Raw genomic sequence first — 26,453 nt, forward strand, 5'->3', positions numbered from 1 at the left:
TTTCCACCTAACCACAGGCCACAGTGTCGCTAAATTTCTGCCACTAAATAACAAAGATCCCACTTACTGCAGTATTCTTCACTTTCCTGCAATTTCTCACCTACAGTGTCTGCAAAGCCCCAAATTCTATGAACAATGTACTCAAGGTATTTTAAGCTTTCATTAACATTCTCCTAAAAATCTTACATCCTTCCTAGCTTCTGCCCACTACCTGGATCCAGAACCACTCCCATATTTTATGTATTTGTTATGACAATTCTCCCACTTCCAGGTAACACAATCTGCATTTAATTGATACCTAACAATTGATACCTAACAATTTACTCCAAAACTTAGTGACTTCAAACAAAAAACTTTGTTATCTCAGTTTCTGAGGGTCAGGAATCTGAATGCAACTTAGCTAGCTTCCTCTGGCTCAAGGTGTCTCAAAAGGTCTCAGTCAAGTTGTTGGCTGGGGCTTGGTCTCATGTGAAGGCTCAAGTGGGGTGAGGGAGGGATCTGCTTTCTGGTCCACACAGAGGGTTAACTGGCAGGCTTCAGTTTCTTATTACATGGGCATCTCTACATGACATCTGGCTTCTCCCCTAGGGATCAATCGGAGGGAGAAGGAGAGGTGGGAGGAGGGGGAAGAGAGAGGGGGAAACAAATGGAGGGAGGAAGGAGAATGAGGAAAAGGATTGGGAGGGAGGGAGGGAGGGAGGGCACAGAGCCTGAGAGAAAATCCAAGAAGAAATCACAGTCTTTTATAATCTAATCTCAGTAATATCCTATCATCATATTCTATATAGTCTATAACCATGCCATATTCCATTAGAAGGAAATCACTATTCACTAGAAGGGAGTCCCTAACTACAGCCTATACTTAAGGAGGAAGGATCACACAAGGGCATGAAGGCCAGATGTAGGAATTATTGGGGACATTATTTTTTAACATCTTTATTGGAGTATAATTGCTTTACAATGGTGTGTTAGTTTCTGCTGTATAACAAAGTCAATCAGCTATATGTATACACATATCCCCATATCCCCTCCCTCTTGTGTCTCCCTCCCACCCTCCCTATCCCACCCCTCTAGGTGGTCACAGAGCACCGAGCTGATCTCCCTGTGCTATGTGGCTGCTTCCCACAAGTTGTCTATTTTACATTTGGTAGTGTATATATGTCCATGCCACTGTCTCACTTCGTCCCAGCTTCCCCTCCCCAGCCCCACGTGTCCTCAAGTCCAAATTATTGGGGACATTCTTAAAGGCTGCCTATCACACTATCCCACAGACTCTTTATGAAGATTAACTGAGTTAAAACATGAAGAATGCTTAATACATTATATAACAAGTGCTATGTAAGTGGGCTTTTATTCATACTGTTACTATTATTATTATGATCACCTTGAGCAGGACTCAGCAAACTTATTCCGTAAAGGGCCAGTTAGTAAACATTTTAGGCTTTGCAGGCTACATACAGTCTCTGCGGCATATTCTTCTTTGCAGGTGTAGGTTTTTTTCACAATGCTTTAAAAAATACTAAACCTTTTCTTAGCTCAAGAGCTATACAAAAAGAAGGTCACAGGCTGTATTTAGCCCATGGGCCATATTTTGCTGATTCCTGATACTAAGACATATTTTTGAGGGCAGCAAAGAGATTAATATTCCTTTTATCACAAAGAGCACCATGACTTGTGCACTGATCTGATACGTGTGATGCCATTTATCAAAGGGACATTACTTTACATGCCAGGAAAAGGCAGCCTGTTCCTGTGGAATGCCACAGTTGTTCCTTGCCAATACAGCTTTAATGGGGGCAAGTAAAGAAACAGAACAATATAAACTAAGTTGGAATTTGGGAAGCTGGATATAATTACCTAAGTTGAAACCTAGCCAGTACACGGGATGGGGGTGGGGTTACGCAACCTATTAGACTCAAGACAAAATTTGATCATGACTTCATGGTCAATTATAAAGACAGGGCTTCCAACAAAAAATGCTTGCAGCCCACATCATTAGGCTTGTATGTGGCTTTGGTGTCATATCCAAGGGAAGAACAAGAGGTACCACAGGTAGGACTCCATGAGTTGTGGGAGAATTGAGCTCTAATTTCCTTGATGGTCAGTCCTGTAAGGCCTAAATGTGATTTTTCCCAACTGGCTCTTCCAATGTGGGGGGATGATAAAATAAACTATCAGGACTGAAATTGAGCAGCTATTAAAAGCAGGGTCTAGGAAAGCGGGATACTCCCTCTGCTGGATTTAGGAACACAGAGGTATGTTCAAAAAACAATACTTGCTGTTTCTACCTATCATTCAAATAGGTAGAATGATAGGTAGACTCGTTCAAAATGATATGAGGAGCTCTGCCATCTTTTAAACAATCACGACCACCTTATATCTTGTAGAGCTTTTACCTTTGCAAAGAGCAACATTAACAAGGTATTGGGCTTGAATATCATTTGTAAACTGTAACTTGCTATAATAGAGATAGAAAATAGGTTTTATCTTTTGGGCCAAATCTGCTCTATTGGTAGTCACTACATAGGTCACAGTGTTGGAAGGGTTTCTGAGTCCATGCCTGTGCTTAACCGGAAAAAGAGGAGATAAAGTACCATGACCCATTAGTAATGTCTTCCAGGAACAGGGCATGAGAGGGTAGAATAAGAGTATACATGCTAGGTATCTGCCATCCAACTAGTATGCAAATATGCAGGGTGATTATCTCCTCCAGTGTATTCATATGTGATTCCTAGAAAAAATATCATTTCAGTCACAGATCCTACTACAAAGCCAGCTTCCACAGTTTGAGTATACTGATTTTAAACTTGACACAGAATACTGATAATTTAAACTCAGAGACCACGTTCTGCTGGCCATCCACCAATGTGAAATTAAATTTAATACCATAATTACCAACACGAATCATTAGGTCCTTTTTTTACATGGTAGCTTTATGGGATGTGGGGTAACCATCCTAGGGAAGCTTTAAAAATACAACCGAGTCTCTGACTTCTAGAATAATTTTATCCCAGAATTTTTATTCCATTCCTTAATTATTTACTATGTGCTTAGAGTTGGGAAAGGGGTCAAGGGTGGGAAGGAAGAAATAGAAAAAATACTGTACACATCGGATTCTCTTCAGTCCTGTATCTTGCAAATGTTTCTTGGGGAAAATTATTTACTCACAGGGCCCTTTGTTCCGTGATTCTATAAGTCTCATAAATATAATAGAGTTTATGACATGCCAAAGCATACCATGTAGACCATCATCTTGTAGACGGAAGACTCATACAGGAAACTATGATTAGAATTACCTGTGACTACTGACATCAATAGTAGGGGCTCATTGATGCAAAAGGTCAGAACAATGACCAGAACTTTCTTCCCAGTCCACCTAAGGCTCTGTTAGCCTAGCTGGAAGCTGGGTACAGTGGTAGTCACAGGAATAACAGTCCTGAATTCAGTGGTTCCTAATTCCATTTCTGTTTCCACTAGAAAGATGAAGCAGCCATCAGAATGAATAGACAGACATTCACTGTACCTCCTCTGACTCCCTCTTATGTTACCTCATACCAGGAAAATTCCTGCCTGTTCAAATCCTTGAAGAATCTAGTAGATTACCTGATTACCTGGCATATAAGGCTATGCAGAGGGGACTGGATCTGTCATAGTAGCTTAAAAAAAAAAAAAAAAGCTAATCACTCAGCCACCATACTTTAAGAGACTGTGAGATTATGATGTTCCACAAAATACCTTAATCAGTGGTTCATGAGGTGGTAGTTCTCAGTCGTTCCCATCATTAGAATCTCTTGAGGAACTTTTGGAAAATACTGAGGCCCAGATCCTCCCTCATCCCGAGATTCTGATTTGACTGATCTGGGGAGGGACCCAGGCATTTCTGTTTTTTGAAGTCCTAGGTGTTTCTACTGAGTAGCCTGGGATGAGAAGTGCTGGTCCTCTCCTGTGGGAAGGTTCTCAGAGTCAGGCAGCCCTCAGTTCTTATCCTGCTCCACAACTTAATTAGTACAGGATGTTAGGAATATTACACTTTCTGAGACCATTTCGTCAACTGTAAAATAGGAACGCTACCCATCTAGTTAAGTCACAGTGAGGCTCACAGCGATAATGCATGTCAAGGGAGTGCACAGTCCTCCGAGCCACAGGCAGTTTGGAATAAATGGTGTTAAACAAAATATGCTGTAGCATCAAAATGTCCCTATGGTTAATCTCCAAGGTTTGGGTGACCCCAAGGCAGTGGTAGGAATAGGAGGCAAAGAAGGCTATTAATGGAAGCGAAAATTTAAATCAATTTCTATCAGCACATGAAATGAGATCATCATCATCTAAATTCCCCACTTCCCTCTAGGAACTTTCATAGGCTGTTTATCATCCTTTGGTTAGATCCCTCCTGGCAAAGTTAGAGAGAGGGAGAGAGAGGGAGGTGGGGAGAGAGAGAAAGAGAGATTGAGAATATGAACACAGACACATCTGGGTTCCAACCCTAACTACTCAGCTCGTGGGCATGTGTCCTAGAGCATGCTTCTTCTTTTCTCCCCATCTCAGCTCCTTAATTCTGTAAAATGGGAACATTCATAGCTGCCCCATGGGGTTGTGGTGAGGATTATATTAACATTTCAGGGACTTCCCTGGTGGTCCAGTAGTTCGATCCCTGGTCAGGGGACTAGAGCCTGCATGCTGCAACTAAAGATCCTGCATTCCGCAACTAAGACCTGGCACAGGCAAATAAATAAATATGTTTTTAAAAAATTAATATTTCAGCATACTCTCTGCAGCACCGTAAAGATTCAGTGAATATGACTTCTGTTATTGCTCTGATTTCCATTACCACTTACAGGCTGTTCCTGATGTCTACACTCTAGTCTAATTTTATCATGTTTTTCTTGATGCTCACCATACTTAAGTTTTATTCGTTAAAAATATTAATAGAGAAGGGAAGGCCCTACAGAATGACTGTTTTACCATAAGCTCCATACACTCTTAGGAGTGACTCTGAAACACAGAGAAAGTGGTTCTGATGTATTGGGGTGCATCAGCCAACATCATTCTGCATGATTCAGACCCAAGCTGTCAGCAGCCTCCACTGCCTTGGCCTCCCTGCTATTCCTCTGCAAGCAATTCCCACTGATCCAACATGATCCTCCAGCATTAACAAGTTTGCTTTGAAACAGCAGTGAAAAGGGTTTTACACGCAGAGATGGCTGTGTGAAGATCTCAGTCTGCGTTTTCTGGGCCTTTCACACACACCCAGCTTGCATAAAAATTGCTGAGTTTTGAAGGTACAAGCCCTTAGTGAATTCATTTTCACTAGGCTGTTTCAATATTTTATTGCTGGAATAATTCTAGGTTCTGAATTCTCTCACCAGAGGATTTAAATAGATCCCCTTTAGGACATTCTGTGAGTGAATAAGAACCACTGTTATGCTTATATTTCCTAAAGAACCAAGGCGTCCATTCCCAAATCATGCTTTGATGTGACTGTAAATCCATTCCATGAGGTTACTGAAACAGTACTAAATTTTCACATGGCTTTGGATTTCAGGTTCTGCCTGTGATGTGTTAGCACCACACCTTGCCAATGGAGCACTGGTCCTGCTTACAAGTTGCATCCTTAAACTCACTGTCAAGTGGTGGCACAAAGCCCTGCAGCCACAGGCCGTGGGGTTGCGGAGAGGCAACAGCATAAATAGGATGCGCAAAAGTGTATTTAATGGACCTCCTTATTTTCAGAATACGATCTTCAGTGCAGTTTTACCAACTGTGCTTGACCATGTCCTTGACCGATGGTAACGGTCAGTGGCATGAGAAAACTTTCTAGGGGTATGAGTTTCAAATGCTTGAGGAACACATACACCCCCACCCCCAGTTTCTCTATTTTCCCATAGTTACAGACTGATGAAAAGTGACCTTTCAAATCTTGGCTTCTAATTTTTAACCATTTTGTATATGGAGAACTTCATCTGTTGAGTCCTAACTAGCAGCATCTCAGTAACTCTGCTCAAGTGGCAGATAAAAGAAGTTCTTCCACTAGAAATGAGTACTATGCTTTGTACAGCTATAATTAAATGCTTCCAACTCTTTTAATTAGAGTAACAGAAGTGGAGAATTTTGCCAGGGGAAGTGTTATGGACTGAATGTTGATGACCCCCAAAATTCATATGTTGAAATCCGAGCCCCCAATGTAATGGTATTAGGAGGTGAGGCCTTTAGGAGGTGATTAGGCCATAAAGGTGCAGCCCTCGTGAATGTGATTAGTGCCCTTCCAAAAGACACCCCAGAGAGCTCTCTCAGCCCTTCTGCCCTGTGATGACTCAGTGAGAAGGTGGCCATGTATGAACCAGGGCCCTCACCAGACACCAAATCTTCTGGGGCCTTGATTTTGGACTTCACAGACTCCAAAAATGTGAAAACTCTGTGAAATAAATACCCAGTCTATGGTATTTTTGTTATAGCAGCCTAAATGGACTAAGACAGGAAATGAAAGAGACACCATTTGGTTCAGCTCCATCATTTTTCAGATGGGAAAATAAAAGTTAAGGCAAATAACTAAAGACATAATTGCTTGTGACACCAAAAGCAGGAACCAAAAAACCATTTTTTTTTACTCAAGAATGTCCTCATTTAAGGTTTTAGAGTCCCTTTGATTTTGTTTGGTTGGTTGGTTGATTTTTGAATTGGCTCTTCACTCTTATAAAGCTCCTTCATTTAAAAGTCTACAAAATTATGTTGCTCTGAAACTTTACTTAAACACTCAAGACTACATACCTCCATCTCTCATGATGTATACATATAAAACTATCAACCTCAGTCAGCCTGTGCACTGATGAACGCACAGTTTTGAAATCTAGATATCCTTCAGACTGTTGAAAAAAGCATCTGATTTGGAGTCAGAAGACCTGGGCTGGAATCAAAGTTCTATCAGTCATTAGTTGCAAGCCCAAGGGAAGGTACTTCCATCTGAGGTTCAATTTCCTGAAAGGAAATCACCCGTCTTTACTTTACGGGTTTAGTGAAACTTTGAAATGGTACAATATATGTGAAAGTGCTGTGCAAGCTACATATAAAATGTTGCACATTAGCAAGTATTACTCTGTTAATATCATTACTTCTGGTCATTCAATATGCACAACAGCAGGTGCTAAGGGGACAGGATGAATGGATCATGAAATAAAGTCCTTAAGGTACTTAGAATCTAAGGGTGAGACAAACGAGGAAACAGAACATCACAAAGTAATATGTGCTGAAATGATCACTGCTGTGTGAGGAAATGGTAGGGAGGGGAAGGAGCTATCTTGGACTAAGATAATTATCTTGGAATCCAAGTTCTAACTGTAAAGGTACCTATCTACAAATGCCATTTCAGAGTAAAATTTATGTTACGCACACTAACTGTCCTGTCATTCTTTCTTCCTTTCTTTCCAGGCAAAGAAAACACAAGGTGCAGCAAGAAAAATGAAGCCCCTGCTTCATATTTATTCAATCAACTGTGGAAGATGCTACAGAGGATCAAAATATTCCAGACATCTCTCAATATCATGGAAGAAGCCCTCGCCCCACAGTTTCCCTCCTAATACCCACCAATGACATCTGCAAAGGCTCTAGGTTTGGGTCTTTGGCCACATGTCTCAGCATCCCTAGGGAAACCATGGCTATTCTCTTTCCTCATGCTTTTAAATTCCTCTGTTGGAAAGCAACATTCATATATGAGACTTGGGCTCCAGGACAAGCCCAACCCAGGGAAATGGGCAAAGGAAAGTAGACTCCACTGACATGGGCTGGCCTCAGTGCTGCTTCCAGACCTACATCTAACGCTTCATAAAAGAGAGGTTTCAGTGACTCAGTTTGCTGATCATCTGCCTAGAGGCCATGCCCTAAGCGTGTTGCTGGTTCCAAGTTCTCCAGATGTTCTTGATCGTGTTTGGAATGCACATGCCAGAAACCCTGGAAAGCAGCAGAGTCTTCATAAAAGCTGTTCTGACTTGGTGGTCAGATGGGAGCCATCTGTTAGAAGGCACCACCCTCCTTACCAGCCACGAGGGCCTGTAGCTCAGAGTTCTTGGGGAGACCCTTCCATGGTGGGTTCTGTCCAACAAGCCAAGGAAAGATTTTGTGACTGTGGTCCCACAGAGAACACCTGCAATGTTTGGACCCTCACAGGGCAAACTTGTTTCTTTCTCTAGAAAGGAACCTCCTTACCCTGACGGCTAAAGACCTCAATGGGTATTTTGGATTTCTCAGTGCTCGCACTGGGGACGTCTTCTTAAGAATGGCCCCTTTGTTTTAGAGGGAACACTCTGCCAAAGCTACATACCTAACCCTCTCTTCAACTGCTGGCCCCACCCTCATAATTCTAGGCTCCATTCTCCCGATGACTCATGTGTTGTGTTGTGTCATGGAAAATACACTGGGCTAAAAGTCAAGAGGCTGGCTTTTGTGTTACTCACTTGTGTGAGCTTGGACAAGTCACAGAATCCCTTTTGGCCTCAGGTTTCCCATCTGTAAAATGAAAGAGGTAGGCTCAGTGATCTTACCACTCCTTTGAGCTCTAAAACCTGAATTTTAGATCTCTGTTCCCTATTTGATAGTTTCAGTTAGGTCCTGGACTCAGTCTGGCAGGCTCAAGACGCATCTCACAGAAGCGTCAAGAAGGGGAGAAGGCAGATTTCCAGAGCCGGTGACCTCATAAAGACCTGCCTTCTCTAATTATGAGAATCTAAGTTCCAACAAGGGGGAGGGGGGCAGCTGCCTGCCATGTATCGTCCTTCCCTTATGGGCACAACAGTGACCTCCTCCACCCCTTTCAGGCGGTTAATATTCCGACCACCGGGTGTAAGCATTGTGTGCCTATCCCACTCCCTGGCTCAGTAAGAGTTTATTTAAGTTGTTGAACATTTTTCTGTTAAAATGCATAGATAATATGTGACTGAGATGATGATCTTATCATGACAATAATTCAAACAGAATTGAGCTATTATTTTTCATAAATAGTAGCTCTCAAATTACCTTCAACTTAATCTCATAGTTACAAAAGATCTTTTCTGACTTATATCTGTTTTGTCCCCAAATCACACATTAGTTCTCGGCTATCTCTAAAGTCATGAGAACTTTTTAGCACTTTCATGTCATTTTGTGAATAATTTGTTCTCATTATTCTTCTTATCCACGTTTTTACCATTCATAAGATACCTGACACTGTCTTAAAATTTTTTTATAGTTTTCATTCCACACATGCTTCATGTCTTTGAGAATCTGACTACCTTTAGAAGTTATAAAATAATCTAAACAAATGTGGTACACCAAAGTAACTATATATGAAGATATAATGATCACATAAAATTCACAAGCAAAATTAACTGCGCATTATACGTATGACATATAAACTTGAAAGGATTTGGGTACATTGCAAAGCAGTGTTTGGATTTCATAATTATGTAAAGAATACCCTTAGGTCTAGGATTATGCTGACCAAATGGAACAAACCTAGGTCTGGGAGTCCCGTTTGGCTAAACTAGCCCTCCACCCACTCTGTTGGGGCTGTGCATGTTTCCTGGGTTGAGAAAGCAGAGAAGCAGCACTGCAGATACTCATAGGTTTCCTCTTCCCCAGCATCTCATGGAATTGACAGCTATCCCTCAGCAGATGTTAAGCTTTGGCTTCAGAACTTATTCCCTGAGTTCACTATTAATCTCTCCCACTTTTGGCTCTGGAGGAAACCAGTACAGGTCCTTACAATCTGAGGAAGGTATTTTATAGAATTAGACTACTGGTTGTTTAATCCTTTATTTGCATGTGTTCCTTTTCCACATAATGATTTTCCCTGGTATTTCATGTTCTAGTAACAATCTCTCCAGACTTTAAAGCATATCATATAATGTATATATAAATAATTATATACGTGCGTGCATGTGTGTGTCTGTGTGTGTGTGTGTGTGTGTAGTCAGAAAAACTTTCTTTCTGCTTATATGCTGTTATCCTTCTAGTTTTCTGTCAGTTTTTCTACAAAGGCTCAGAGCTAATCCTTAATGTATACTTTAAGTATATGCCTTAACGATTGTGTTAATTCTCAGAGCTGCCTGAGCTTCATCTGAGAAACTTGGCAAATTGTGGAGCAGAATTTGAAAAACAGGCTAGTGTACAGTGACTGGGGGTCAAAACTGCCCCCTAGGGTAATTCAACTACACACAGGATCAACTGTGGAATGAGAAATAGAATTATTCTCACTTTGAGTTTAAATCTCCCATATAACTGATGCATAGAAGTTTCTTTTGAAGATTTTAAAGTTAAGAACACGGAATGTTTATATTTTCTCTTCCTTGATTTATTTTCTAAATGTTCCATGAAGGAAAATAATGTATTGCAAGAAAATTGACATGTTTGTATTGAGCACCTGTATCTGCAAGGCTGGATTCTAAGAACAAGCAGATTTGTTTGGTGACCATTTGCTTTATGTTCATAAGGGCCATTAAGTTAGAATATTTTGCTTTGAACTTTAACTTGATCTTACACTGCTGCTCAACCCCATTTCTGATGCCACTAGCTTTAGTGGCTAGTTATATTCTCAGCCACTTGGAAATCTAAAATTCATTTTCTGAACTGTTCTCATCAAATAAAATCAACAGACCTAGAGTTGGATGATTTTGTTTAAATAAAGCAATAGTCCGAAAACCAGAGAGTGAAGGAATTTCTCGTATACACCATGACACTGAGTTCTTTGCTATAAAGAATCTCTTGTAACTAATTCACTCAAACAGAAAACGGTAATAAAGTTTTTACCAACTGACTCTCCGCCAGGCATCATGCAAAGTACTCGGAGTATGACAGTCTCCAAGACAGAGATGGGTAAATAAGCGATCACAATGTAGTGTGTTAAGATTTACATTAGGGAGACCAGACAAAGGACTGATAAGCCAGCTTTGTGGAGTGCAGATAACGAGCCTCCTGAAGGTGGTGGTAGAAACACTGAATTGTAAAGGACGAGGAAAGAGGAGGATGAAGGGAAGAAGAGGAAGAATATTCTGAGCATCAGTGCAAAGTGGAGGAGGAAGAATGGAGAGAGGAATGAATGAGGGGATTGCAAGGGTGAACTGGCTGAGGCAATGAACCCGGTGACATGATTAAGGGCATGAGCAACTAAATGAATGATGCTTTCATGGCATCTGGACTGGAGATCTCTAGGGGAGAGTAAACAGCAAGAGGCATGAAGCTTGGGACAGTCATTAGTGCAGCTCACCGATATCCAGTCCCCCTCGCCCTCTGGACACACCAGAGGGTTGTCTTGTCTTCCTGGCTCTCTCGAGGTTGGATGAGGCCATGCAGCTAGCTGTGGCCATGAGGTGTCACTTCCAGGCTAGAGCACCGAACTGTTGAGGTGGGACCTGCCAGAGCTCTTTTTCCCTCTGGCAAAACCACCAGCAACATTCAAGATGCCCAGGTAGCTGGAGTCCCTGAGGAGACAACTGTGAGCGAATACCCACTGCTGACCTGAGTTGTTCTTGGTGCCTCAGGCATCTGAGAGCTGGGGTTGCTGACACCATGGAATAGGCGTAAATAAAATGAAGTGTGTCCTACCTTATTCAGGATGAGAGTAACAGATAAGAGTTGTATCACGTAGGGACCCCCAGCCTTGCTGAGGAGTTTGTGTCTCATGCTGAGAGCACTGGGAGTCCTTTAAAGGGATATAAGGAGGGTTTTGGTCAGATTTGCATGTTAATATTGATCACTCTGACTGCAAAGTCCAGAATGGACTAGAGGGCACAACAGGAAAATCTCAAATTCCAGAACAGCAAAGACTTATTTACCCATTTCATCCACTAGTTAAACATCTCTTCTAGTCCTATTTTCAAAGTGTTGAGACAGCAGTAACTTGCCTCAGAAAAGCTGAAAAGCTCTATGGAGACACCTAAAAATATTCTAAAAATACGTTAAAATCTCATGTCTAATGTAACCTCAATATCTCACAATGAAGTGAAATTACCAATCCAGTTTTACCGTATCTTCTTCATCTTTTTGATAAAAGCAAAATATCCTTTGAGTTTTAAGCTAAAGAATGAGGGGTTAATTTCTTTGAAATCTGATTACTTTAGATTCTGTGTAAGATGGTTGGAGGCCAAATTATTATGGAAAGAGCAAATAAACTGAGCCAGCATACTTCATAATTTTCCTTCATTAGCAATTTTTGCAGGCTTCACTGAATTTAATGAAAGAAGTGCCATGTAAATCAAGTCTATCCTCCCAGGGGACACACTTTTTTAAATTCTCCTGGACCTAAGTACAGTTGAGTGTGTCAACATTCAAACATCAGAACATTTAGCTTAAACAAACTCCTCTCTGGTTCCCCCTTCACTTCTGTGAATGTGTTTAAGGCTTTAGTACCATAATCCTCCCCAATGCCAGAGCTCCCTATGCAGTGGTTGCAATGGCTAATGGTATCAATCATAGACTCTTAGGCCTATCTAATCCACCAGCTTCATTTTACAAATATACGGTGACCAAGGTGGCAAATTATACCGGAGATATCTTCAGGAAATCTGGAAGAGGAAAATGTCTTAGTCCTTCTACATTTACTCTGAGATTATACTAATCTACCATCTGGTTTTGCTTTTTACTACAGATCAGGTTAATGGATTTGGTAGTATGACACCTGAAAAGGTAGAATTCTAAATTAATAATTAAAAACACGAAACTTCAAAATTGTAAATTATCCAACATATATTTTCCAAACTGGGTTCCATGGAACACCAGCGTCCCCTGAGGTTTTACTGCCATTTGCAGGAAAAAGGGGTTCTAGGATCAGATGAGTCTCAGGAACAAGACTTAATGTTAAAGATTTCATCTTTAGTGTTGATTCTGATCTCCCCCTCAAAGGAAATGCTTGGCAAGGTTAATCTTAAGCTCACAGCTCCAAAAAGTTAGCATTTAAAGCTTTATTAAAGAGTTGAAAATGAGGAATTTCTCTAATTTTAATTTCTTTTTTCTATCACTTAAAGAAATAGGGGTTTTTTCCCATTAAATCCAAGTGTATAGGAGCACATGACAGTGTCCTATTTATAGAAAACCTAGACAAATGTTCTAATGATTCAAAGAGTAAACCAAAGCAAATTACATAGTCTTTGTTCAAGATAAAGTAAGTTCTGAATCTACCATTCACTTAGTGCTTAAGTCCTAAATGAGGTAGTTACAATGTTGTCCTCGCAATACAAGCACACAGCTAAGAAAAGAGTTAACATAATCACAGACTTTGTTTCTGGCCATTAAAACCGGTAGAATGTGAGAGATGGGGGGAGCCTTAGGTCAGCCCAAGCCCCTTGCCTTATAGATGAAGGAACTGAGGCCAACAGAGGCTATGGGATATATCCAAGGTCCTTTTTATATGCAGCAGTAACTTGGTTTTACATTTGCATTTGTCCAATTTTTTATTCATCATTTACTGATATTCCAAACATCTTCTGAGTTCCAGGCTTAACTGAGTTCAGTTAAGCAATGAAAACACAAAGACGAACACAAAAAGGTCCTGCCTCAGAGGCTCATGATTCAGTGCTGTGTTGGAACCAGCTGCTACCAGCCCAGAAGGGCCAATTGTTAAATTCTCAAGAATTTTGTGAGCCAATTATTAAACATAGCCATGATTAAAAATTAAATTATATAAACTGACAATTAAATAAATTATTTGGAAATTAAAGGTAACAAGTACTCAAAACACAGCACTTTCTAATTATCTTACTGCATTTCTATGTTCATAATGTTATTTACATCTAGCGTATGTGTACAGTGGAAAATCTAGATAATGGAGCCCTCTGGCACATCTCTTCCCAAGTATACACTCAATGATATCACATGGGTAGTTTGAAATCAGGGGAGCGTTTACACAATGGAAATTGGCAGATGCTGCAAATTAGCGACATTTTTCCCTCAGAGATGGCTATTCAACATTTACCACCTCACCGCTGCATTCAACTAATATACATATGGGGTGCACTTTACCGTAGTGTGTACTTTACAGAAGGACTAGGAATTTACATATGCATGATCTCATACACTCTTCCAAATAAGTCTGTGAGACAGATTTTATGACTCATAAAAGACAGCACTATGCAAAACTAACTATAATACAAAAAAGTCCTAAGGTCACAAGATGGACAGAGCAGGAAGCAATGAATTCTGCATGGCAGCTGAGACAGTACAAGAGGGGGTTTGATCTGGATTTCTAAGGATGACGTGATACACTGAAGATCCAAGGAAACTAGATACCATTTGGCTTCCATTACATTTCTGTCATTATGCTTCTTATACTTACACTCCAAATACCTACCACTCACTTGTTGAGTGACCATGAAACCCTTTCACCAAAAAGATTTGGTACTATTTAAAGGCGAAGACCTATGTGGTTTATAATTTAAATAGCCATCTGTATGTAATAGGTTATTTTTTCCTTGAAACCAAGGGAAATACGCTAGTACAGTGGGAAGCATAGAGGCTAAGGGACCAGAATGGTTGAAACTGGGTTCTAGATGGGGTTGGCACTAAGCTGTGTGTCCTTGGCCAAGTCACTTACTCTCCCTGCACTTCTTTTTTCTTCATCTATGAAATGAAAGCAACGTCTGCTGTACTGAATATGAAATATGAGAATGTACATAAAGCACTGGCTCCCAATGGGTACTCAATGGATGCTGTTTCTCATCCTCCAGTCCCTTCTGCAGCAATGGTCTACCTTTCCCACCAACTTCTCTAGTGAGCCGCATGGGCCTTTGGGGTGTTCTCCAGGTCTAGCTGGTCACTCTTCCAGGTGTGCTTGTCTTTGCCTGGATATCTCTTCCCCTTCAGGCATCAGTTAAGCATCTCGTCCCCTGAGAAGCTATCCATGATACATGATAAACTCGATTAGGTGCTCTAGCACTTTGCCTTGTTATAGTGTAACCTTCCATCAGAACACAGGTTAAACATGTGTCATCCCTTACTTATTTGTCAGTATGCACCATGAGGTCAAAAACTACACCTATCTTACTTGCCCTCATATATGAAGGGCCCAGCCCAGGGCTTAGCACACAGTAGGTAATTTAAATTTTTTTGCTAGGGTAAATGAATTATTTTATTATATCTTTTTAGACAGTTGGTTACATCTGGTACCTCTCTTCACTTATTTAGCACCCACGTTTCTATTTAATTTTCCTCCTTCAGTCAATGCTTTTGTTGTCTCGATGATTCTTCTTCTACCAAATGATAATAGTTTCCCACATTTTCCAAGAAAATACAGGTACTAAGTTCTTATCCTTAGTTATACCATGTAACCCATCAGAGGCACCATTCTACAGCCCCTATGAGATGCATGGACATTAATTCCCTAGATAGAAGGGATGTCAAAGAATCCTAGGCTTCCACGTTAGTAAATTTGGCTTTATATTGGCATCTATTCTATGGGTTTGAGATAACTGAGTATAATAGAAACCTTTTGTGGGGCATATGTACAGTTTACCTCCGTGCATGTTTCTGCTGTCTTTGGCGTGTGGCAGTTCACATGCTCTGCCCTCCTCTTCATTTTGTGCCTGCATCTACTCTGTGTTTTGGCGGGTCCACACCCATGTGTCAGGCTGGCCATAGGCTATCTGTGTGAGTCCCGTTACTACTTAGAGAAGAAGCTTCCAGTTTGCACCCCATGGAAGCAACCAAAAGTCTGAAACGCAGCCCTTTCCCTCCCCTCTTCTTTTCACACCTCTCATTCTCATCCTTCCCTTCACATTCCCTGTTTAACATTTCTGATCCTTAGGGTTTTTTCCCCTCCCTCCAAATCCTTCCCATATTGTAAAATCATTTCATTTGTATATAAAACCCTTTAATTTCTAGTTGAAATAAAACATTTCCTCAGCAGTTGAACTAAAACTATCCTTCTTTCAAATATCAGTGAATTCAAGGTTCCCTTATGAACCCTTCCTTTGGTGTTTAGTGATTACGTTACCACTCATTATAAGAAATATTTTCTTTTTAGGTGTCCAAATATTGACATTCTGCAGCTTAATTGTTTTAAAAATACTATTGGAATTCTTCTTTCAATCTTTAATGTTTGACTCTTTAAGGCCATGAAGTGGGAACACATTTTGAATGTAAAACCTAAGTGTCTTTAAATTAAATAAAACCTGACCCCAAAGAACCTCATTTCTAAATACGGAAAATCTGCTTTTTATATATGTTTTCTTTCATATAGTAAAGCTGGATTGCACAGAAGGCCCATTCTGTCTCCTAATCCTGTTATGAAGAACAAGGGTAGTTGGAAATATTCCGGATGTTGGTGCTTATGTACATCTGTCTGCCACACCACGATACATCAAAGAAAGGTCATGATGTTATACAACATTTGGAACTGAGATTCCCCTCGGATTTGCTACAAGAGCAGAAACAGAGTCAGACTTTTATCATCAAGCATCCATACAACAATCCAAATGGTAAGTCTTTGGTTGTTTCCAAAGTACCAAATCGTATGGCAATAAAACAATTCGCCAAGCTGATGAGAAAGCAATGCAGACATGTAGGTAGAGCGTGCACCGATGTGCAGCATCTTTGGACCTGGCCAGTACAAATTGCTTTCACTACATTCACAGAAATGAATGCAATACTCGCACTCATGATGGAATCCTCTCTCTCTCAAGTATCTGTGACCTCCATCATATACTTGTAGAACAGCCCTTGGTGAATCAAACTTCCATTTACTTCCACGCTTCTTCACATACATCCAGACTGTCAGGAGCTGGGGCTTGAGCAGTGGGTCACAAAGGCGGGACAAAAAGCTGGCTGGCTAGACCCAAGGATGAGCCTGGGAGCTAATGGTCCAGATGATCTCACGGAGTATGTGATGTAAAGCCATTCAGAGTATGGATAAACAGGTACTAAAGGTCAAAGCTAGGCAGTCAGTCAGATGTCACAGTGTAATGCCGAGTGGATAGAACGTGGAGACACAAGGAATCTGGGTTGTAGTCCAACCCTGCCATTTGCTAGTTATCTGGCTCGGATAAATCGTTTAACCCTTCTGCACTTTGAGGCCCTCCCTTATAAAACAGAAATAACAATATATACTGAAGAGTGCTGTTTGGGCTTTTGAATAAAAATTAAAACACTAATAATAGTTACCACTTATGTGATCTTCACTGAAGGTTTCATATGAATTAATTTAATCTCCACAGTAACCCTATAAGGGAGATACTATTTTCAGCCCCAAGGTCACAAAGCTGATACAGTGTGTGGGCAGAGCTGGGGCTCATGGCTCTAGAGTCTACACACTCCAGTCGTAAACATGCAATGACGTATATTATGAAGTCACTCACTCATACTATGTTCATTATACTTATGCTACTAATAATAATAATGGATACCACTACAAAGTACTTACTAGGTGTCAGGGACAATAGTCAGTGTTTCAAGTTTGCCACAACCGTTTGAGGTAAGTTCTTTAATCTTTTCATGCTACAAATGGGGAAAGTGAGGCTGAGAGGAGTTAAGTAACTTTCCAAAGGTCATCAGCTTGATATTGCAGAACCAGAATTTGAACTCAGGTTTTCTTTTAATTCCAAAGTATGTCTAGTTTCCTGTCAAGGCTCTCCGTAATCTCCTCCCTCAGCACCCTCATCCTCCTACCCACAGATTCCCATATACTGACACCTATTCTCATGTCCTGATCTCCAGTATCAGAGGATAAGCCATCTATTGAAGGCCAACATTCCTTCCTGTTTCTCTGATCTTTAAGTATCACTCTCCCCCTCAATCTTCTCCTCTCTGACTTCCTTTCTTCCTTTCTTGATTTCATCCTTTTAGTGTAGAACTCTCTCTGCTACAACCCTCCTCACAGCAGCCTCCACTTCCTGTCAACATCCTCAGGCCCGATTCTCTCCTCCATCGCCACCATCTGGTTTCGGCCTGCCCTGCTCCACTCAGACTGCTCGCCCCTGGCTCCCTACCTACCAAAACCAGCGGGCGTTTTCCACTCCCCATCCTACTGGCCTCTCTACTGTGTAGATGTTGATGGTGCCCAGGCCCAATACCTCCAGTCACCACTCCTTCAAATCCTTTCTCCACACAATCTCCACAGCTCTTTTTACACACGTCACCCTGCCTCTCCTCCTGCTATTCCCTCTTTCAGGAATACCCTTCCCACCATTGTACCACTCCATCTACCACAGGCAATTTAAATTCCAGATGAGGTGGTTTGTTTTTCTTTTTTTTTTTCCTGGAAACTTCCTCAGAATCAGCCCATCCTTAGATGAGGTGCACCTTCTCAGTGTCTCCATGCTAGTAGCTTTCTGTATTTTCTTAGCATTACCTCTTCCTGCCCTAGATGCCACTGACTATAAGCTCCTCAAGGACAACTACTGTCTTATCTTGGACCAGTTCCAGCCTCTTATTTGCACATTGGGACAAGATAGTGTGATTGGGCCACAATTCATATGCTTTGGCAGTTGTATCCCTTCATCTTTCAGTAGGGACCATTCCTCCTGTATGTGTCATGATATGTGCACAACATCTATCTTTAAACCCATTATTACAAATTCACATTCAATTCTATCACTTTTATCGTATGATTTTCCTTTTAATAAATGTTAATTTTCCTTTATTTGTGCTTCTATTCTAAAGACCAGCATGCTGGCTGCCTGGTATATTGTAGGCTATAATGGCTAGCCATTGTTTTTGCCTCACTGGTACCCATTTTCTTTCTCCTAGCAGTAGCATCTTGAGACTAACCCTCCCCCACTGGATGCAGTCCTAGTGAGTCTGTCAATCCAGATTTCCCACCCTTCTCAGGTCTAGGGATGGGGTTGTATCCCAAGCCAATCACACAGTCACTCCCTGGAATTTAAATTTTGAGAAAAGTGATACAGAGGCTGAAGATGGTTAAACCTGATTCATCCCAGAAGCGATTTTTCTTTAGCCTTTGTCACCTGGATTCTCCCGAACTGCTCTGGCCTATGTCATCTTCAAAACCAGATCCTTAAACTTTTCTACCCATTTTATGGGTCACCTTATATCTTTCCCATACATTCCTTCTCAGTTCAAAGTAACCAAAGTCTGTTTCTGTTGCTTACAAACAACCAACACTAAGTGATGCATAGGTAGTCAACAAATGTTGCCTGAATGAATAATGAATGAATATGTGAATCAAAGGGATGTTTTTCCCAAGTTAAAAAAAGACATATAAATTCCTAGAAGTATGAAGGTTTGGAAGCAAGTACGCTACAAAGAAAGACGATGAACACAGGAAGACCCCTGGGGCAGCAAGAAAGAAGATCTAAGTTGTGGATGCCAAAGGGACTTGGCTCAGAGGAGAGGCACCCTTCCCCTTCCTCTGGTTCTGGTCCTAGGAGAGAAAGGTTAAGCTAACGAAAAAGAGCAGAGGAGGCTGGTCAGTCTGGAAGACCTTGATTTTTATTTGAGAATGAGATAGTCACGTGAGGGAAGGGATATAAGGGGTTTTTAGGAGACAGGAAAAATATCTGAAATGGTTGTCTGGGGAAGACACTGCGCAATCAAAGATGATGAAGATCGCTGGGCAGCTTGAAGACAAGTATCAATATATCCTAATATGAAAGCATCAGTGGTAAATCTTTCCTATTGCAAGTATAACAAAGATCTACAATGGCTAACAAAAATCCTAGTAATAACTCGTAGAAGTATTCTTTGAGGAAAATAAAACTATTCTCTTAGTGTATTTTTTAGAGAGGTATCATTATTTGCAGCTAACCTATTAGATCCTACAGAAATAAACTTTGCCTGTCACTTCTGCTACAACAGACTTAACCAGTTCTAGTCTCTGGTCCCAACATAGTGAAAAGACAACAAGACTTAGCCACAATTTATATTTTAGATAGCTGCAGGAAAACTATAAAAGGATTGCTTCTCCTAGCTTAAAGGGGTATTCAGTCAATGTTGCTTTTTTTTTTTTTTTTCCATTATACAGAATAAAGATGCTGTGCAAGGAACAAAAAAGAGGCAGAATGTTTTCCCGAAAGAGAGGGCTTTTCAGATGTGCTCTGTAATTTGTCATCCAGAGGAAAGAGTGTATCATCACTGCTTTAAAAAAATAAATGAATTACATCGGCTTGATGCACAGCAGGCTCACAGATTTCACAGAGCCTTTGTATTGAACATATGCTTGCTTTCTGTTGTCTCCTCACATATTATTCTAGGCATCCAGGAGATAAAACAGGCAGGAAAGCAGCAGACGTCACAGCAAATAGCTTGATAGGTCACTTCACTTGTAAGACACAAAGTCAGAAACCCACCTCCCAGACAGGAAATTAAATACTTATAAGGAACCCACCAACCCACGCCACAGTCTGACTTCCTAAGACTTTCCTCCTCATTACCACTTCCTTTTCCAAAGCATTTCCTTCCCCAGATGACCTGGTAATATCAGATGATTATTAAAAGAAAAAAGATGCTTAGCTAAACATACCCTGATGTTACGGAAATCACACGTAAATCTTCACAGCACGTAGAAGATACTTCCTTCTCTTCTCTCCAGAAAAGCCTCTCAATTAATATAGCTTTATCTGTGAGTATTACCATTCCTACATTTTCTTTGGTATCATGGACCAGAAGCCTGGGGTTATTTTGCTAACAAGCCACTCGTGTTTCTTCAGTCTTCCCCCTGTGTGCCTAGCTCTGCTCCCAACCTTATCATTTCTGTATACATGAATGCTAACCATATTATTTTTATCTTTTGTCACTTTTACTATTTTATTTTTCAGTACTATTCCCTGCCTTCTGTGGAGACATTGTTTGCCATTAAAAAATGGCACGGTACTCGAATTTGCACAAGGATAGGTATGTATGGACATATGTTTGTAAGCATATGTGTATATATTAAATACATATTCTTCAAATATATGTCTGCTTCCACTTATTGGGTTAAATTGACCTTTTTTAGCTTGTTAAGGACAGAAAGGCTAGAACTACGTGAGATGCCCAAGTGGTCCAATTTTTATTAATGGAGGATGGCACAATTTGTATTAATGGTGAATAGTATTTTTATTTTTGTGAACAGAAAATACAGTAGTGCCAGTCATTCCAGCTAACATGAAGACAGAGCTGTCAGTACGGCATTTTCAGTGAGGGGCAGTATTTGGTGGCAGCAGCTAATTTGGAGCATCAGGATCTCAAAGACAAGAGATCCGGAATGGAAGATGGATTTTTCCACGGGTATCCATCTTTATGAAAAGTCTGTTTTCTTAAAATAAGACTAACTGCCATTTGTGAAATGCTAGCATATATTATACCATGTATTACATGGATGATCTTCAAAAGACCCCTGGAAGGTAAGTATTAGCACTTTTTAAAAAAATTTCCTCAAACAATTTCTATTTAGTCAGGACCAGCATCTCAGTGAGTGGCAATAAATGTCAAAGTGCAGGATGTTTGAGGAAAGCAAAGTAGAAAGCCCAAATCAAATATGATTATTGATCAACACTGAACTGCTTTCATCATCTCTATGCGAATTCCATATACATACTGGCATTTTCATTACATAAGTACATTGACATTTTCGGATGATGACATATACTAAGCAATTCAAAATGGCCACCTTTGGAGAAGAGCAGGCAAATAAAAATACAGTAAAAGGCACAGAACAGAAAATGCGGTCAATTCTTATAATCAGTACTAGTACTTTTTTTTCCGGTGTAGAACAGTCATGTGTTAACACAAGAGCCAGCACTTGTTTACAAAGCTCGGTGACACACGGGCATCCCCGTGCTGAGGACTCTGCTGAGAAACATTTTTCTTTTCAAATAGATACTTGTCTTAAAAAAAAGTAGAGCCATTTACATAGAATTAACAAGTAATAAACATTACCAACAGCTGTGTAAATAAGATTCCCAATGAATTAATTTCTTGGCTAGAGTATTGAAGAGGGACAAATGTTCTCAATTCTAATATGATACATATGTATTCCCTCGTCCATCTATGACACAATAACTCTTTATCACAACCAATGTCAGTCCATTCTTTATTCAACAAGATATTTGGGCCCTATAAAATTGTAACCAACACCCTAATTTGTTACAGTTAATATCAAAATGCAAGAAAGTGCCCTTAAGCTCAGACCTCACATTCTAATTGGGGAACCTATTTTTAGACCCATTGGCTTGATTTAATTGTCTTCTTAGACTGGGTGCAAGTTTCAGCTTGACGCTAAACTGATTGGGTTAAATCCAACTCTGTATGCTACTTTGCAACACGCATACTAAAGACTAATGGCACCAGTGGAATGCAGAATTGCCCTGAGACACTCACTATCAAAGGGTCAATTTTTAGGCAAAATGCCTGCTCAAATGAAAGCTTGTGTAGGTTCTTTATCTGAAATAGCAAGGGGGTTAAATCAGAAAGCAGCTTACTCTGTTATCTCCAGTTAAATGGAATTATGTGTAGACTGTTTGTAAATAAAAGAATATTCACCATCCTCCTCTGGCTTATGTTACCAAAAAGCTATGCAAAAACAAATGCCTTGTTACCCCAGTGGGCTTACACTGCACAATTATTTTATTTACCATAAAAAATGCAACAGGGGGGTGGTGGTGGTGAGAAGGGAGTACAGGGAAAGAGATGTGGAGCGCAAAGATCTAGAATCTGGATAAAGCCGAGGAGATGGGGCGGGGGGAAGGAATAGAAAACGCTGGGTGAAAAGCTGTCAGCAGCTAACAAGCGAGCTGCTGAAAGCATTTGGGGATTCCATATGGAAAACAATACCCAGTACATGAAGAATATTAAGTAGCACTGTGATGACCTTTCAGAACTATGGGGCAGCGTGTTGTAGCGTTCTCCAAGAATTAACTCGGCCTTGCCCAATGATTCCTGCATTTAATCTTTACCTCCCTGCTCCTTCTGAACCAGTAACAAAAGAGGGAGTTACTTTCACTGAAAATAACATCGTGGCGTAATCAGTATCATCTTCGCCTAATACTAAAAGGGTCTCCGCTATCCCCAAACCCATCTTGTCTGACATCTTGGCTTGTGTGCCAGGAAAGGTAAGAGCAATCAAGCAAAGAATTCCTGTACTCATCCTCCCAGTGAACACGGTGCCAGTGCTGATGCCGGGTCCAGTCCTGAAGGTGCACTGGGTGGTGTGGGGGTGGGGGCGTGGAGGTGGGACTGGGCACAATGGGAAGATTGCAAAAGAGTTTGTTTTAAAAAAAAAAAAATGAAAAACACGCTTTGGACCCTGGTAATTTACAACATGATCACTTAATAGAGATGCGCCTCAAGTTTACCCATGAGAAAGGGAGTGATACACATATTAGCAGTATAAAAAGACTGATGTTTACTCGGTGGTAACAATTCACATTTACAGAGTACTTACTTTGGGCTGGACACTATTCTGAGGCACTTACATTACTTTCGTCCTCATCCCAGCCCATTGGCTTAGCTACACATTCTGTGTCATTTTAGACTTGAGAACACTGAAGTATTAATTAATGCTTGGTTAAGTCAGTGCCCAAGTCCAGCAGATGGAGAACTAGGGTTTAAACCTGGATCATCTGATTGCAGAACCAGCGCTTTTATCTACTATGCCACAGATAACAGAGTTTAAGTATTTAGCACTCTAACTCCTATTATACAGATACCACTAACTATAAATGTATCTCTTCTACTAAGTAAAGCAATCTTGGCAAGACTTATTTTTTTTAATACCTTCTGCGAAGAAACAATTTAATAAGGAATTAGCAGAATAAAAAGTTAGAATTAAAACAAATTCATCTTTACATTAATAAAACTAAAGTTACTTAAAATTTTACTCTTGAGTCTTTTCAAAACTGCAGACCAAACTCTTCCCAACTAATCTAAAATAAAAGGGCTTTGTGACTCTGCCATACTGTAATAGTTAAGCACTTAGCTCTCTTTTCTCCAAAAAATACAAATTCCTCCCTATTGAGTCTTTGGGTTCATTATAACTCTTCTCTCCAACCTCCCTGTTTTGCATTTTACTGCCTGCCCTTGTTTTGCCAGGAGAGATAACGAAGCACTCTTGTTTAGTAGCATCTATCAGGCCAAAGCAGATATTCAAAGAATATCTTCCTATTTCCCATCAGAAATATGATTCCCCATGCCTTGATCAGACTTAAAAGGGAATGAAGCGATCATGGTGTTTCTCATCTCCTCTTTTTACCCTTCAGGAAAGAAAAAAAAAAAATTGGAAAGATGAGTCCTGTAGCTTAAGCAAGAAAGGGTAGATTTAAGTACCAGTGCAAAGTGTAGCTAAAAGAATAGATGCTGCTGGACCTTAATTTCTGTCTCCCCTTCTCTGTTAAGAAAGAAAATGGAGGGAGAAAAGCTTGAGATTCCCTAGGCAGTGCTACAGACCCCATTCTCACTGTGAGAAAGGATCTCCAGGAGAGAAAAAGAAATAAACATAAACAGATGACATTCCTCTTTAAAAATGGTTAATCTCTTTCTCCAAGCGTGAATTCAGCTAAAGGGAATTTTGGTCCTGTGAAGGGCGAGGTCTCATCTATTTCCTTTTTAATTGCGTAATCTCTCAAGGATTTCGCATGCATACAGACAATACTGATGTAGCCATTTTAATATATCACTGTAAAGGGTTTAAACAAACATTTCTGCCTACCTAGAAGAGCTCATGCCTGGACATCAGAGGAACATGAAAAATCACAACTGTAAATGAACTATCTCTTTTGAACCCTGACCCTAAATTTACCACTAATCTGATAGCATTCAGATTTAATCTCCCTGTTCTGTTAACTTTATCTTAAATATGGGGTAGTTGACACTCATACATTATGTACACCTGCTGGGAATTAGTATTTGTCAAGTTTGTTGCACTCACAGAAGAAAGGTGAAACAAAGTAGAACTGGATACACCAAAAACCTAGTAAATGCATTTATGAATTGCACTGAGCCATCTAATTATTACAGGTCCACATGAATATGACATAAAAGCGAATTCCTAATTACTTTTTCATCAGTGTCATCTTAAAGAATAATTGCAATGGGTTCTCTGTCAACATTTTCTGTGATCTATGATACTGACTGCACAATAAGTAAAAAACAAAAAGAGTTATTTGAGACAGATGCTCCAAAAACTTCCCCAACCAGAAACACTCAAACCTTGTGCATGGACCCAGCTACCACAGCTGTTTATAGCCAGTGTCCCTTGTATCTGGCCAGAGTAGCTGTTCGGATTGGTCAGTGCCTTTGACGAACCAGTTGCTAAATATTTTGAGTATCACTCCTGCCAATCACATAGAATGACCCAAAAAATTAAGGCATTTCTGCCAAGATGGAGAAATAATCTGTAATGACAGAAAATACAGCAAAGTATCACTGTAGGTCTAAAAATGGAAACCAAAATACAGCTCATCCAAACATACGTTGGTTTCCAAAGACCTCTCTGATCTCTCAATAAAATAGACAAATGTAAGCAAGACAAGGAAGTATATTCCTACTAATACGAAGGTCCAGACTTTGAGGAAGATCTTAGACTCAACTATTCTTCAACAGAAGCATATCCAAATCCCACAAGATGTGGGTGCACAGTTTCAGTCATGAAGTTTAGGACAGTAAGAAATTTGAAAATGCTACAGAAAACAAACAGAAATTTGCAGAATGTGACAGTCAATTTCATTCGTAGAAGCGATGACCCAAACAGCACACTGATTTAGGAAAACTTCAGGGATCAACCACTCCCTAACTTCCCACCATTAATAAGCATAACTATGTGAGTCCTGCAAGCAAAGTGACTGAGAGAAAGGCTAATGGTGAGCAAGTTGAGATTGCTGACATTGATGGAATCTTGTCACTTTTATTATATTGGAACAGGTTGCCCCAAAATGGAAATGTATGACCAACAGACATGAATGTAAACACATTTCCAACAACCAAAGAATTTATGTTTGACTAGAACTCTGTGACCTGTGACAGGCTCCTATTATATTTTTTATGGACAATCTGAAAGGCATGAACTTCAGTCATTACTCCCATCAGCATATTTGGGGGTACCCATTTATTCTTAGAAAACACAAGTGGAGTAAAAATCTTTAAAGTGAAAGAGAGAAAAATTCATGACAAAATATGTAACTTAACATACTGAATAGAAATGAATGTCACACTTTCCCCTAACTTCATAAAAGGCCAGATATGTGCCACACCCTTCTGCATGATTTCATCATTCTTACAACTCCACCCAACGAGATAACCTACCGGCATTTTTATGATGTTTCTTCCTTTCCATGAAGAGCTGCTATGTAAAGCCCTAGAGAAATAAATCCCATGCTGGTAAGAATGTATTACTTGCCTCTGCCATCTTTTGAATACAGTATTAGGATATATCATGTTATTTATAAACCATAAGTTGGCTATTCACTTTAGTAAACTTAACATCACATATCAATTTAAATAGATGAATATTCCTCTCTCCACATTTGCTATTTTCCATTCAGTTTGATTTTCAAATTCAGTAATGGGCC

Source organism: Delphinapterus leucas, chromosome 6, assembly GCF_059928025.1.
Source record: "Delphinapterus leucas isolate spDelLeu-1000000601 "Yukka" chromosome 6, BTC_Dleu_Yukka2, whole genome shotgun sequence".
In the NCBI taxonomy this organism is placed as follows: domain Eukaryota; kingdom Metazoa; phylum Chordata; class Mammalia; order Artiodactyla; family Monodontidae; genus Delphinapterus; species Delphinapterus leucas.